Source organism: Pleurodeles waltl, chromosome 8 (genome assembly GCF_031143425.1).
Source record: "Pleurodeles waltl isolate 20211129_DDA chromosome 8, aPleWal1.hap1.20221129, whole genome shotgun sequence".
Classification (NCBI taxonomy): domain Eukaryota; kingdom Metazoa; phylum Chordata; class Amphibia; order Caudata; family Salamandridae; genus Pleurodeles; species Pleurodeles waltl.
The window spans coordinates 58,202,044-58,219,124 of NC_090447.1; the positions used below are offsets into that span (position 1 = coordinate 58,202,044).

Here is a 17,081-nt window from a genome sequence, read left to right on the forward strand (position 1 = left end):
CTTCTGATCATGTGGCGGAGTACGTTTTGTGTCACTTAAGACATTCTTTGGATAAAGCCACAAGAAATAAATTGCGATCAGAATGTCCCCGTCCCTCCCTGCCGCACAGCATAACTTCCACTCCTGCGATAGATCCTAATATGCTCTTATTCTTCTCAAAATTTGGAAAGGATCCGAAAAAAGGGGTTGATCGTGCGTGGTCCGTGTGTCAGGACAAACTTTTAGATTTGGTTGGTCCTTTAACCAGAATTCTCGATTTAGCTGAAGATGCCAGGCTGGAGGGTACACAAATTGATCCTGATGCTTTGTCCAACTGGGCCCAACGGGCAATTTGTTTATTAGGAAATGCGAACACTGCCATGTCCCAGGAGAGGCGAAAGAGTCTGTTGCTCAAAATAGAACCTAAATTGGGCAGTCTGGCGTCCAGAGAGGAAGGACCGCAGGCTAACGGTCTTCTTTTTGGGGACTCGTTCATTAAAGAACTTAGTAGATATGTTTCTACGTTTACAACACTGGATAAAGCTCAATTCTCGATGAAGAAGATTTTCAACTCTAGGGTTTTTGGCAGGGCCGGTAAAGGAAGGAGCCGCTTTACCGGCCGCTTCACCTACCGTGGTGGCAGCTTCAGAGGCTCCTCTTTCTACTTCCCCGAGTTCAGACCTCAATTCTATCCTCAAAGAGGGAGAGGTTTCAGGACCAGAGGTTACCGTCAGAGAGGGGGACAAGTCTCAGGTAAGAGTTTTAAATTTTGGCCATCTTCCGGTGGGAGGTCGGTTAGCCCATTTTCTTTCAAATTGGTATCGAATTACCGCGGACCCTTGGGTTCTTCAGACCATTCAGGGGTATTGCATAGATCTCTATCAGATTCCCTCCCAAGCTTCCCCACCTCCTCCTCTAAGATTTTCTCAGGAACAATCCCGTCTGATGAATTTGGAGATTTTAACTTTGATTTCAAAAAATGTGATAGAACAGACATGTTTTCATCCCTCGGGTTTTCTCAGTACCATATTTTTGGTTCAAAAGAAAAACAAGAAGTTTCGGCCAGTTATAAACCTAAGACTGTTCAACAACTACGTAGTTTACAACCATTTCAAAATGGAGACAATCCTCCATCTCAGAGACATTCTGTTAGAGGGCGACTGGTTTGTCCGCCTGGATCTTCAAGACGCTTATTTTGCAATTCCGATCCATCCCTTTTACAGGAAATTCCTTCAGTTTCAATGGGAAGGTTCAATTTTCCAATTCAAAGCTCTCCCATTCGGGCTCGCTTCGGCTCCTTGGTGCTTCACAAAGGTAATGAAACCGGTGGTAGCCTTTTTAAGGGCCCAGGGCATAAGATTAATCATCTATCTAGACGATTTTCTTATAATGGCTCAGAACAAGGATACCCTGTTGCAACACTTACATATTTCCCTTCACCTGTTACAGTCCCTTGGTTTTCTGGTAAACATGGAGAAGTCTTCTCTGGTTCCCTCCACTCAAGTAGAGTTTCTAGGTTTCCTCATAGACTCTCAAACTACATCTCTATCACTACCGCTTCAGAAGGTGACGCGAATAAAACGCGAATTACAACAGACCCTCAGTCTTTCCCATATTCCTCTTCGGTCTCTGGCGAGAATTGTAGGTCTTTTGGCCTCATCAATTCAGGCTATATTTCCAGGTCCGTTACATTACAGGGCTCTTCAAAGGTTAAAGATTCGCCATCTCCGGAAAGGTCTTCAGTATTCGGATATAGTCCTGTTGGATCAAGACTCTCGTGCAGAGATACAGTGGTGGCTCGATCATTTGGAAGCCTGGAACGGAAGAGCTATTTTCTCTTCGGCCCCAGATCTAGTATTAGAATCCGATGCAAGTCGGACAGGTTGGGTCGCAAGATGTGACTCTCTGACCATGCGCCTCGACTGGAGGCGTATGGTCAGAGAGGGAGTCTGCCTTGCACATAAATTGTTTAGAGATGCTTGCAGGCTCCTTTGCTCTGAGGACGTTCGCAAAGGACAAGGTAAGTTGCTCTATTCTCTTAAAGATGGACAACATTTCCGCAGTAAGGTATATCAATCATCTGGGAGGAACGAAATCCAAGCCCCTTGCGGATCTAGCCAAAAGCTTTTGGGAGTTTTGCCTCCCTCGGAAGTTGTCGGTCACGGCTCAATATCTACCAGGGAAAATGAACACAATAGCAGATTGGTGTTCACGCTATCTAAAAGACTCCAGCGATTGGCAGCTTCATCCTTCAGTGTTCAGCAATCTTTCTTCAAAGTTCGGTATCATGTCAATAGACCTGTTCGCTTCACGGTTAAACTCTCACCTCCCAAAGTTTTACAGCTGGAGACCGGATCCTCAAGCTCTCGCTACGGACGCTTTTCTCCAGGACTGGTCTCCCGATCTAAATTATGCTTTTCCTCCTTTTGCGATGATAGCCAGAGTCCTCGCCCAGGTTCGTCGTCAACGAGTCTCCCTGGTATTAGTGACCCCCTTTTGGCAGACACAGCCTTGGTTCCCTTCGGTTCTGGAATTATCAATAGATTGCCCGGTTCTAATTCCTTTGTTTCCAGAGCTCCTCCTCGATCCAGAGGGTCGTCCTCACGATATGGTTCTCAACCAAACTCTAACCCTTGTGGCATGGAAAATTTTGGGTCAGCCTGGAGAACCCCCGGAATTTCGGAAGAAGCTGCCCAGTATATCCGCCATTCTTGGGCCCCAGGAACATCTAAGGTTTACAGGTCTGCCTGGTTGGCCTGGTGTGGCTGGTGTTTGGACAGGAATTCAGATCCCTTTTCAGCCGATGTGACTTTAATCGTTAATTTTTTAGCTTCTCTAGCCTCCCAGGGGAAAGCATACAGAACGGTGAATACTTATAGATCTGCCATTTCTGCCGAGCATGTCCGAATAGATGGCAAACCTGTTGGAGAACATCCTTTGGTGTGCCGGCTTTTGAAGGGAGTAAGATTTTCTAATCCTCCGACGTCTAAGTACACATATTTATGGGATGTGAATTTGGTTTTGGATTTATTTAATTCTTGGCTTGATAATGATTCGCTTTCTTTGAAGTATCTGTCTGCAAAGTTAACTATGTTGTTATGTTTAGTTTCTTTGAAACGTGTTTCTGATGTTAGAGCTTTGGATGTCTCCTCTGTCCAGTTTTCTCCTTCTAATGTGTCTTTTAGGATTCATAGAAGAACTAAGACTAACATTTCTGTCATTCATTATCCATACTTCCCTTCACATCCTAAACTCTGTGTTGCTAGATGTTTAAAAGTTTACATTGCTAGAACTGCTGATTTAAGAATGTCCTCTTTCTCCCAGTTGCTAATATCTTTTTCTAAACCTCATAAACCTGTTTCCTCTCCTACCCTTGCTCGCTGGGTTAGGTGGGTCATGGCCCTTGCGGGTATTGACACTGCTTCTTTTGGAGCACATTCGACCAGAGGTGCTATGGCTTCTAAAGCTATTTTGGCTGGAACTCGATTGGAGGACATTCTTAGATCGTCAGATTGGTCTAATGTTTCCACGTTTAAGAAGTTTTATTGCAAACCTATTTCTTTGATGGCTGATTCTGTTGTTAATATGCTTTAAACAAGCATAATAGGAGCCTCCGTTCTTGAAATAAAATTCAGATTTTCCTAGCTTTAGTAAAGGAAAGTCCAGATTTTATTAAAGAAGCGGAGGCGAGTATTATCCCACCGCTTTTATTAACCCACCCTTTCTTTTCCAGTGCCGGTTTCCTCTGCACCAACCGCTTCGTCTTGAACATGCTGGTTTTGTGTCAAAGACCCTTCCTCTGAAAGATCTATCTTCTGGTTGCTCCCACGATCAGCGGTCTATGCTTTCCGGATGTTCTGATATCCACCCGAAGTCGTCTCCGCCTTCTTCCCTGAACTTTGCCAAGAACCTTTTCACGTTATTAATGGCTTTTTCTATTATTTTGATCATTATTCCTTTATTCCGTCCTCTTTGATCTGCTCCTGCAAGAAAAGAGGACTTGTTGTTCGCAGTTAAGATAATTATTGTGGTTGAACGTTTTCCATTGGTTATTCTTTATGACCTCATCATTTACATCATTCGCTATGTGTCATGGGATATGTAGTTTTTTGTTGGTTGTCTTGGCTGCTGTTTAAAATAAAGCAAGAAAAGGAAGCATAATACTCGCCTCCGCTTCTTTAATAAAATCTAGACTTTCCTTTACTAAAGCTAGGAAAATCTGAATTGTATACAACTGCACTAAGTCACCCTGCGTATGTTTCCATTTCAGTAAGATGCATTAAAATATGAAGTGCAAATGCATAAAATCTCAAGTGATGTGGGTTATTTGGATGCCCCCCAACACACTAAGGTAGTACAGTGCTCTGGTTTGCCCTGCTAGGTTACTACAGAAATACCAACACACACACAGACACACATGCACACACACGCAAAACGTAGGAGAAGCTCATTGGAGGAGAAGAATAAAAGGATGGAGAGTCATGTTTTTGGGATAAAGTGGACATACTAGTTGTGATATTTGTAAGGTCAGAGATATCTGTTTATTATTGGACCATGAGGCAGAGCGTGGATGAGGAATTGGGGTGAGGCGAGTAGGGCGTGGTTGGAATGAATATATATTGGTGTTACACATTGGAAAAGGGGAGAAGGAGAGTATTCTTGCTGCCGAATTATTCTGATTGGATAATTTCATAATAAAGCTGAAGTCACGTGCAGGAAAGAAGATTAGAAAGGAAGAGCAAGCCATTGAAATTCTCAATATAATGCACAGTGTTGCACTGTTTACTCTTTCTCTGATGGTGGCAGGGAGTTGAAAGGTAGAGGATGTCAAGAAAAAAAATTAAGCATTTGGAAGAATAAGAAGGTTGTGGAAAGTAAAGAGGGAGCAGGGATGCCATGATCCATGCTTTGAATCATATTTTAATATTCTGCTATGGTAGCATTTTGAAGAAGAAATGAGGTATTCAGAATGCAATGGGAATTAGTGCAAATGGAGCTTATTGCAGTGACTGGCCAGTTTACCTGAGTATTCTCCCTCAGTTACTGGAACATACATTATCTGATCCTGTGAGACCTCGTATAGAAGCCTCAGAGCACAGCAACAGGGGAACAAGTCTCTGTGAACCCAAAGTTGCTGTATAAAACCACTCCAGCTTTAGTTTCATTTCACTGACTGCCTTTGGCCAACATGTGCTCCTTCAGCCTCTTATGGTTTACACTGACTGAAACATCTGAGTTCTGTACAAGGCATGAGAATAATCTGTTGTTCACCATATCTTTCCCTTTGGAAAGGCTCTCCTTCCACAAGGATATTCAGGATATTAACACTCATGTTGGTCAGTGTCTGTTATCCCTGTTCCCCCTTTGATAAACTTTGCATTCTTGCTTTATTTATGTTTACTATTGAAATGCACATGTATGTTTTGCTTATTTGACCACCAGGTAATTGACTTTCAGGTGCATCCAGGTAGGGCTGCTTTTGAGGGCACAAGGAACACATTTAGTAATATTTCAATCAAGGGAGCAAGTGAACTTGCTGCGCTGCATTGCATGAAAGGAGAGCACAGAATTGCTTCAAATTTGCAGAGATATGGCATATTTCTGCTCCTCTCCGTGAACAGGCACCCTGTATGCTGCCTAGCACCAACGAATGCACCCTTGCACCATAGTGTAAGGGTGCCTGTGTTACAGGTACAATTGTTTTTGTGCAGGAAGGGACAATCCTTAGAGGCATATTTCTCTTTCTATGTGTGCTTCGTAATGAACACCTACCCAAAGTCACGCAAAGTGGTTTTGCGTGGCTTAGTAAATGGCAAAAACTATTTTGCGTTGGGCTGCTCCACAAAAGTGCAACATCAGAGTAAATCTGGGTTGTTTTCCTGCAGGAATGGATGCACAGCTTTGGGTGAAATTTAACTAAATGTACCCCCATGTACTTACAACATCAATTTTATTTGTTCCATAGATCAGTCCCTTCTCCCTTGAAGTAACAATTAAATCATATATTCGTAAAACAGAATCATCAGAACACACTATTGGATGAAACCAGACTGACAGGGGAGCAAAAGATGGATGGGAGAGTCCAAGTAAACAGTGAATCCTGGAATAAACCTTCCCACAATCATGACATATGAGCTGTGTGCTGTGAAGTTCGCATCTTGGAGCTGTAGCAGGTGGACCTCTGGTTCTTGGAGGAGCCCCAAGTGTGAGAGTACAGGACCCTGTGGGGTGCAACAGATGGAGATGCCATGCCAAGCAGTTAGAGCTACTCTGCAATTACATTTTTGAAAAATATCCTAGCAGTAAATGGGTTTGTAACACCTGTGGCAGCAAGCACTTTAGAAATATGTATGGGTGTATTTGGAAAGAATCGTAGTAGTCACTGTGAATACATTTACACCTCTGAAAAACATCTATGCACACCTATTTCACACTTAGAAGGATTTGCAGGCCTTTGAAGTGGTGATTTACTGTTTTGCTTGGATGTGCAGTGCAATGGTTGCCAGGCCTCATTACGAGTTTGGTGGTCAGACCACCAGACCGCCATAGTGGCGGGTGCCCAAAGACCGCCATGTTGGCAGTCTTACAGACAATCGTATGACAAGTTACACAGGCAGGCCTGCCAAAAGCCAGCCAAAACCTGATCCTGGCAGAACTCTGGAGGATGGGAAATAGCACTCCGACCACCGGAACGTATTACAAGTTGAAAATCGCTATAATGGTCGTCCAATGATGCTTCGAACCGTAGCAGCCGGTGGCCACCACAGTAATACACAACACCACATTGGATGCATGTGAAAACAACACAGCTGACACACATTCCCACATTCGACATACCTGCAAATCACACTATAATACACACCCATTCACACACCACAATCCTTTGCAACTTCCACACAAAATACACGATCCAGAGCAATACAAACTTTCCAATTAAATAGGCACCCCTCTATCTCTCACTCAGCACACATCCCAAACCCTCAACACACCCACATCACGCACATTTGCACATCTCCACTGTACATACTCTCCGTCATCTGTTGAGCACCCACCTGTTGTTGGAAAATGGGTTATTGGTAAGGGCAGGTAAGTACCTGCACTTAGCAATAGGCCACTAACCTCCACTTAGGTCCAGTTAGGTCTCAGTAAATTAAACCCAGCTCAACCCTTGGTAGTTTGGCAACGAGCGACAAGGCTTAACTTAGGAGACAGAGTGTAAAGTATTCAAATATCACAAAACAGTAATTAAATAAAACATGGGAAACAGTTTAAAAATCCAAAACCAATTTATAAAAATAGATTATATTTCTATCTTTAAAATGACACCAAAACGAATAGAATCGGATAAGGGGAACCGGAGATATGAATTTTTAAAGAATTATTGCTTTCTAGCGCATAGAAACAAAAAGCGCCAATCTGGTCATTTGGTCCCACCTCGACCGGGGCAAAGTCAAAGTTTAAGGCTGACCGCAATGGAGCCCGGCTCGGCTACACCCCGCAGGAGGCCTCGGTCAAAAGTTTACCTTAGGACTTAGTCCTGTTTCTGAAGATTTTCTTCAGCGGGACGAACCTGCCAGTCCAATCTGACCTCCTGGAACTCTTCCTCAGATACGTGTCGCGGGAGCCCTCGGTGGAGATTTTTACCTTCGGACTTAGTAGTTTTTTCAAGGTGAAAATCCTTCGAGCGGGGCAAACCTGGATCTTGATCCGACGTCCTTGGAGCCCTCTTTGGATATGCTGGCTAGGAGGTCCCGGTTAACTTCCTACGTTCGGACTTAGTCTCTTTTTTGGAGATTTTCTTCACCAGGACGAACCTGCAAGTCAGGCCTGGTCACGGTTGAGGCAAGCCGGCTAGAGCTGCCGCGGCGGGTCGGTCCCTCCATGGAGCTTTTTTCAAAACGTTCTCCAAAGTTCTCTAAAGTTCTGGATCTTCTTCCAGATGTTCTTTTAAGGTTCTTTTGGGGTCCACAGCTCACCCCAAGGTTCCAGAAGCTCGGAGATGCTCCTTGGGGGTGCGGACTACAACTCCCAGAATGCACCTGGCGCAAACTCCTTTTTGGCCACTGGACAGTGGTCAGCTGGTTGGTTTCTTCAGGAGTTGGTGCAGGGGACTCTGGTTAGCAAGTTTTCACCTGTAGCAAACAGGAAGTCCCTCCTTGAACCAGCTGAAGCCAAGCAAAATCCTTCTTGTGGTGAAGCCCAAGTGTGCAGCTGGTGCAGTCCTTCAGAGTGCAGGGTCCAGGTGCAGGCCAGGGGTCCAGCAGGGCAGTCCTTCTTCTCCTGTAGTTCTTCCTTGTTGGAATCTGATGGGGCTCTGAGGTGTGGGTGCAGGTCTGCCAGTTTTATCCCTGCTCCTGGGTGAAAAACAGGGGGGTCCTGGTTCTCCAATCAGGTGCAGGGTTCTTCCCCCTGTGATGACCACTCCCTGGGAAGTGTGGCAAAAATCAATCCCAGGGAGCAACATTCCTCAAAAATCCATCATGGCTGAAAGTGATTTTTGGAGGTTACATCTGGCTGAGCCCACCCACTGGTGTGGCTAAAATCCTAAACACAACCCTCTCCTGCCCTCTCCTAATCTAATCAAGGGGGCACCTAATTGTCTGGGTTTGCAGGATGTGAGGGTGTTGCTGGGTTGCTCCAAATGTCCTTCTCTGCCTTTGAAGACCAGTTTGGCAGCCCTCCCCCTTCCTGCTTCACCATCTGCTGAGGGGAGATCTCCTCCCACAGGCACATCTCTTTGTGTGGAGCCAGGCCACTTCACACCTCATCAAGGCAGCCTGGCATGGCTGCCATAGGCTGGCCAATCAGAGCACAGCAGCAGAAACACTGCAGGGCTGAAGTTGGCAACTTTTCAGGTAAAGTTTAAAACTCTTTACCTGAACAAGTTATATTAAATCCCACAACTGGAAGTTGTGGGAATTATTATAACAATTAATTTGATATCAAACTTCTGGTATCTGTTACTTAAGGGGACTTTTAAAATTAAAATAAATTCCCCCATTCTAGCCTATGGAGGCCATTCACTAGAGTGAGGGAAAAATGAATTTGGCTGTTTTACCTCACCAGGGCTTATAAAACTATTTTTATAAGGTCCCTGCTTATAGTTACATGGCACCCAGCCCTAGGGGCACATAGGGCACACCTTAGGGTGACTTATATGTAGAAATAAGGTAGTTTAATACTTTGGAACTACTTTTAATTCCAAAGTCGAATTTGCATATAACTTTAATTTAAAAGCAGCCAGCAAGGCAGGCCTGCCTTTAAAATGACACTGGGCACCTCAGCAGTGCACCTATGGGTGCGCTACCTATGCTGGGGTCCCTAAACCTACATGCCCTACCATATACTAGGGACTTATAGGTAGGTTAACTTTGCCAATTATAATTAGCCTAATTTGCATATCCACTTTACACAGAGCACTGGCCCTGGGACTGATAAGCAGTACCCAGGGCACAGCCAAGAGTCAGTAACCACTAGTACCTGTCCAAAAGGTTTGGGGGTGACCAGGGAAAAAAGGAGGACTTTCCTACACCTGTTATTTTCTCCATCACCACCATGTCACCCCCAAAAAATCCCTGTTTCACAGATGACAAGTTAAGAGTCATGGCGGATGAAATTATTAGAGTAGAGCCATAACTATTTGGATCCCAAGTCAAGCAAACTACTATCGCTAGGAAAATGGAAATGTGGCGAAAGGATAGTCGACAAGAGTGAATTCTGTAGACAGTTCCCTACGCATAAGGGATGACATCAGGAAAAGGTAGAACAACCTCAGGGGGAGGACGGTTCCATGGCGTCCAGGCACCAGCTTGTGGTCCTGAAGACTGGCAATGGTCCCCCACCTTCTCCCCTACAGCTCACATCATTGGAGGAGAAGGGCTTGGCCATCGTGCATCCTGAGGGCTTGACAGGAATACCTGGGGGAGTGGAGTCGGGTAAGTCACAACCACAAAAAGGGCACACAAATGTATTGCCATGCATGCCCACTGATCACCTTTGGCCAACTTCACTGTCAACCCACCTACCAGCCCAGTCACCACCTGTACAAAGACCAGTGTCTGCCACCTCACATAGGAACTAGACACACCTGGGGGAACCATGTCTCCATATTCTGGGTGTAGCACAGGGAAATGACGACACCACAATTCCTAGCAGGCAAAATACTACCATTAGTAAGACCGGAACCATGTACCACACTTAAGATTACCATGTCCTGCAATTCCCTAGTGAACACTACTCACCTGAGAGGAGGACAACTCTACAGTGTGTGGGAATAGGACAGGTACTGACAGGAATGCCAAGGCCAGGGGTCAATTGTAATGTTACCCACCCCCAGCAAATTCAAAATACACCCATACAAATCACCCTTCCCCCCACCCATCCATTGAACTGTACGCACCTGACAGGAGGACAGCTCTACGGTATGGGATATATGGAGTAAAAGGGTTAGTTCTCATAGGAGGATCCCTTACTCACACTTCGAGCAGCAGTACATTGTACACCTGCCAAAATACTTTTACCTGAGAGCACACGCATGACATGCACACTCCTGGGAGAGTCAAATTGAAAAACTGCATGTAGTCCAGGGAGTCATATGACTGCTGAGTGTAGGAGGCTCTGTCTACCCAGTCCAATTACCAAGCCCAATCTGCATATGGTCAAATATCCCTGGTGGTATACTTGCTATGAAAGTCCACTGACCTCAGAGGATGGACAGTGTGAACTGTGAGTTGTGATGAGAGAAACGTTTGAATAAATTCAAGGAGTAGGAGTACCAGACCATGTGACTCCAAACACTAGGCCACTGTCCGTATGACATTTTGTCACAGTTGCTGAAACCACTAATGAACATGACACACCTTGGAGGGACAGGGATACAGGTTATGGAACACTCTGTGATGTGACAACACACCTAGATCCATCTAGAGCTGCTATGACAAGAAGAACATTGTGTAGATAGGAAGGACAGCTTAAAATATCTGGAAAGAACTTTCTTCACAGATCAAAGGCCCCAAAATGTGTCTGCTGTATGACATTGGCAGCAGTCACATCCACAATACACTGAACATAGGATGACAACTATCACATATCATCCAAGGTTCTGACAATGCCTGAATGACAAACAAATAGCTTACAAGATGACTCAAACAACATCCTGCCCAGTCAATGTCATGCCTGCATTGCTGGCAAGATATGAGTCTAATACCATTCCTTCAACAGCTAATGATTCCAGACAGTCCGAGGCTAGGTCACTGAACAGGAATTGGTATGCGGCTAAAATGTCAGCTCACTACAAATGACAATATATGTTCCTGTCACATAAGCGAACTCAGCAAATACAATGTGAACATGGCCCTAGCTCAATGTCTCAGTAAACTATTGGAGGTAGATGCCACAATACAGCCACTAACATTGTCTCTCCATATCAACAGCCTGTGCTGCCACTGGAATTGCCACTGCTACTACTGATACCACAGAGGAGACTGCCACTGCCCCCATGGATGAAGCCTCAGTGAGAACACTCCTGGACCGCTAGATGTTGAGGATGGTTCTGGCCAATCCCGGCAACCTGGCCATACGTCAACGGTCAGGCTCAGCCTGACCACATTGACTTCATCCAGCCCCGTGGCCTCTACGTCGCAGGCACAGTCAGTCGCCCCCAGACCTGTACCTCTACAACAGTTGGCAGCATCTTGTACCCTCCAGTCCAGGTTCCTGAGTCACAACCTGCCAACCCTGACAATGATGGTCTTGGATCTAGTGGAAGGGTACAGGCTGCACCAAGGGTGCTGGCATGTGGCTGTAGGGTGCGTGGGAGGGATGGTGTGGCCTAGCAGCAAGAGGCTGCTGGTGATACCCATGGCCAGGATACCATCATCCAGGTCTTGGGAGTCTACTGACAGTCCCAAGGTGCGATGGGCCAGGTACTCACTGAACTCAGGGAAATCAAGGAGCTACAGAGGGATTTCCATTGTGAGATGCAGTAACAGCGAGAGCGGATGGCAAGACACTAACCACTGCCAGCAAGTGACCACTTCCTGATGTCACTCCTTAGTGTGCCACAGACTCACTTTGTTGACTGTTCCTTAACCACTTTCCATTTTCCATGGTAGTAAGATACTTGACTCTGGACCTCAAATGTTGTGGCCTCTACTCTATTGATTGCATCCACCATGACTGATCCCTTCACCATATCAAGTTTTGTTTTTTTCCATTATCACTATTGATTTTTGTAGTGATGTACATAAACACACCCTTCACTAGTACACTGCCTACTACCTCTCTTTTTTAACTGTCTGGAATGTTGAATGCTAATCACATGTAATGTACATGATTAAGACATAAGAAGGCAATGGATGAAGGGAGTTATCTCAGGTAGTATCATGCTGAGGGTAACTAGCAACACAATGTCACAAGTGTCTGGTCACAGCAAAGTTTTTATTGGTCAGTATTGCACATAAGGCGTTAAGAATGCCTGCGCAGTCATAGCCTAGAACATCCTAGCCATATGGAGTCAGGACAGATATCCTATTAATACCGTGCCCTAGACCACACCAGAAAGGGCTTGCAAGACCTTGTCCCATAGATTAGGCTAACAGAGTGTGGGATGTTGTCTCCAGTTTGACCCTTATCACATGCCAAAATCAGGCCTGCCAACTTAACATACGCCATGGCACAGACAGAGGGCAGTACAATAGAGCTTGAGCCCATGCCCTTCCCATGACAATGAGCAAGCACCTGTAGGAATGTCACAAGCCTGTTTCAGTGTTGCGGCACAGGCACACTGGTCTGCAATGAGGAAACACATTGACAGCCACTAACAGGTCATACAGGATCAATGCCAACACAATGTGAAGGCAGAAGGAATGGATTGCACAGGATGGCATATTACAAGGCCATATGATCACATACATGAAACCATTGGACCAACACACTATGGCAAACAGGTCTATTGTGTAGCTCAGACTCCTACCCTCCCGCTGTCAAGGCAGCCTGGGCATAGGACTTGGCATAGGACTCATACACCCCAAATCTGCAACCAACATTACCTTGATCAATCCATGTCCACTTCACATGTCAGAACAGCAACAACCACCTGCCAATGACTCAACTCTAAAATGCCACATGAGGATGGCATGGTGAAGGCACTTGGAAGGAAACAAATGACATACAAGGAGTTTAGGCAGGTAAAGGCATACATAAGATACAAACCTCATTTCAAACTTCAGTTGTTTCACTGACAGTGCAATGTAACTGCCCCAAACAAAGGAGATCATCAAGAATGTCACATTTTCAAGTCTGATGTAGCCAGCAAACCTTGGCTGTATGATGCATAGCATGAGATGCCCTGTCTCATGGTGATAGAGACACCCTTCTCAACAAATCCTGACCCCTACAGTACCCCATGCACTCACTGTCATCACAGAACATCACATACTTACACTCAAGTGAAGTAGTGATTGATGAGATTTTCCTGCATGCCTCCACCTTCATCCTCATCACTGGCATCTGCACTTGGCATTTCCAGAGACTCACCCAGTGGCACTGCCAGCTCCCCCTCATCAGGGATGTATGGGATGTTCTTTTTCAGGGCAAGGTTGTTGAGTATGCATCAGGCCACAATGATGTGACACACTTTTGTGGGTGAGTAGAGGAGGGCTCCACCAGTCTTGTCAATGCACCGGAATCTTGCTTTCAGGAGCCCAAATGCCCTCTCCACAACACGCCATGTCCTTCCATGTGCCTTATTGAAGCAGACTTCCCCTGGCATAGTTGGGTTCCTCACCGGTGCCAACAACCATGGGCAGTTTGGGTATGCAGAGTCCCCTGTGGGAATGTGATATGTGTGTAACCATGAGTCCCAAGCATCGTCTCACTAGCAGCAGACATAGCATACAAGCATATGAATCCAACCAGCCAGGCCCCCTATGGGTACAGTTGTGTCATCCACTGTGGAATAGCGCTGTTCCGCATGATGAAAGCATCATGGACTAAACCCGGGTAATTGGCAAATATTTTGGAAATGTAGAGGTCCGCCAAACTACTTGGACATCGATGGAATGGAAGTTCTTCCTGTACCTTTAGACCTGTTCGTCACCATGTGGTGGAACCAAGGCTGCATGGGCACCATCAATGGCTCCCATCACATGTGGGATGTTTGCCAAACCAGAGAACTCAGCCTTCACATGGGCCAAATCCTCACGATGAGTAAACTGGATGTAGCTGTCCAGGTGTTTAAAAAATGCTGAGAGGACATCCTTCAAGACCAGACTGAACATAGGTTGGGACATCCCAGCAGTAACGGCCACTGTATTTTAGAATGACTCTATGGCCAGGAAGTGCAACACTGACATGACTTGTGCAATGGGTGTTATGCTATTTGGATGACTGATGGCATCAAATCTGTCTCCAACTGACAACAAAGATCCATGATTGTCTGCCTATCCAGGCAGTATATCTGGATTACATACCTGTCCTCCATGGCCTACAGACCTGCCAGTGGATGGTAAACAGGAGGTTTTATGATCCTTCTTCTCCCAGGGTAACTATTTGGGACAAAAGGAGAATATGGACGTCATTCATTGTGTCCCTTGCAATTTACATAATGCATGTCATATACGAACTGTGACATGTCATGTGATTCACTGAGGACATGATACACAGCACACACCACTACTAACAATTACCTATTAGTTACCCTTTTGCTTTTCCACCGAAGAAGTGGCTCTGGAGAGCCATTACTAAGAAGGTGCCGATCCTGGGGGTCCACAGCCGGTGGAGTTCCCACTGTTGGAAGAGGTATGAGGACCTGAGACGCTGGGCCCGGAAGATTGCAGAGGCCCAGAACAGTTATGCAACATGCACTAAGCAAACCATGAATGAGCACAATGTCAAATGGTTCTACCATCCTGCTTTCATTCTTCTCAGAATACCAGGCCTGGCATTCTTTCACTTTTGAATAGCATTTGCTTTCTGCTGCATGTATATCCTTGTTATTCTTGGAAATGTGACTATTCTACTAGTTGTAAAAAGTTATGTGAGCATCCAGGACATCATGCACCTTTTCGTGTGAATGCTTGCAGCTACTGACCTGGTTTCAATCTAAAGGGTTTAGTTTTGTGGCTTGTATTTTCCAGATGTTTCGTGTTCACTTATTTTCAGTGATGGAATCAGGAGTTATGGTGGTAATGGCCTCAGACTCGCTCTACCATCTTGAAGGTTGGGTTACTAATCGCTATTGAAGGTGTGGTACTGATTATGCCATTTCCCCTCTTACTGGAACGACTGCCATTTTGTGAAAATCACATAATTGCCCACTTCTATTGTGAGTACATGGCTGTTGTCAAACTGGTGTGTGGTAATACTACCATAAATGCCATTTATGGACTATTAGTGGCAGTCTGGTGGTTGGCCCAGATGGAATGCTGATTGCCTTATCAAACTACATGATCCTCAGGTCTGTTCTACTCCTTCCAACTAAAGAAGCGTGCTTACAAAGCCTTCAGCACCTGCGGGTCACATGTCTGCACAATATGATTTTTTTACATGCCAGCCCTATTTACCTTCTTGGCGCACTAATTCTTCCATCATATACCCCTGCACGTTCATATTCTGTTGGCCAACAGCTACTTCATGATCCCACCCATGCTGAACCCACTAATTTATGGCAAGAAGACTCAGCAGATTTGGAGACATATTTTTTGAAAGCACAGGTCCGGATCATTATTTTATTTGGCAACATTTTCAATGCAACAAAGTCTCATCCAGTCCATTACAATTAAAGAAGAGAGTGAGCTAAATAGAATGAGAAAGAGAATGACAGAATGTAAGAGAGGAAAAGGATGAGAGAGACAGAGAAATAAAGATGGCGGATGAGAGAAGAGAAGAAAGAGAAATAAAAAGCAAGAAACAAGGAGAAGGGAAGACATGGAAAGAAAGAGTGAGTTGTCAGCAAGAGAAATAACCAGAGACAGAGAGTGAGCGACAGAGATAGTGGGAGACAGTGGCGTAACAAAGGCCCCCGCAGCCCCTGAGGTGTATGTGGAGGGGGGTTCTGAGCTCCAGGGGCCCCCCTCAGTACAGCACCCTTGCCTTAAAGCTCCTGAGTGAGTCTGGAAGGGGGCCCCTCCATGTTCTTTGCAGAGGGGCCTCCTCAAGTTTCGTTACACTAGTGGTGGGACATAGAACAAAACGTGACAAACAAATCCAGAAATTGTCAGGCATAAGAACTACTGCATGCTAGCAGTACAATGGCTGCATGGCCTCATATGGTGATTGGTTCTGCAGAGTTACAGACTGGAACTGATTTCCCTGCACATCAGCAACATTTTAAGGCATAGGAAAAGTGGGACATTGCCCAGAGCTCACACCTTCCAAGGGGCCCCCAGTATAGTGAACATGTTCTTTGTCTTCTGTCTGTTTTTCTAACTCAAGCTTTAACATATACTTCAATATTGGTTGGCATCATAACACTTAGCAGTAAATGAGCAATACAATTCAAAGTTGTTCTGATCATGGGCCGCCAAAATATTTCTTGCCCCAGTCCCTCAAAATACTTAAGATGACTTAATGTTTGTGAATGATAACAGAGTATGAACATGTCCTAAATGTATGAGGTGGGAGAGAGAAGTGCAGGAGAGACAAAGTGAGACTTAAAGTTTGCATACATGCACATAGCTGACAAAGAAACACCAATAATCACAATGGGAATCTGTAGATTATTGAGTGTATGTAATGTTATTTTTATTGGAAAGTCTTGCATAATTGAATACATTATTTGAATCACACTGTATAAATATGAAGCAGAGATTGAAGTGTACAAGAGAGGCAGAAGGCAAAGAATGCAAATCAAAATGCCCAAGATGAACCTTGAAGTGCAGGCACTCTATGTTTCTAACATATCTAAAAGTTTAATTAAAGATGAAAATCATCCATAAATAGATGATGGCTTCCATGTTTGATACCTATTTCTGTTAAACTGTCCACACGTTTGTGTGTCTGAATATCATAGCCAGAATATTGACTACCAAATTATTGTGATGGTAAGAATATGTTAAGTATATGTAGAAGTATGCATTAAACATTTTTTTCAGTTTTATCAA

At 44.9% G+C, this 17,081-nt stretch overlaps 1 pseudogene; it reads left to right on the forward strand.

Moving 5' to 3' along the window:
- Positions 1-14,959: 14,959 nt before the first annotated feature.
- LOC138249414 (olfactory receptor 52L1-like) lies at positions 14,960-15,684 on the forward strand (annotated as a pseudogene).
- Positions 15,685-17,081: the final 1,397 nt, after the last annotated feature.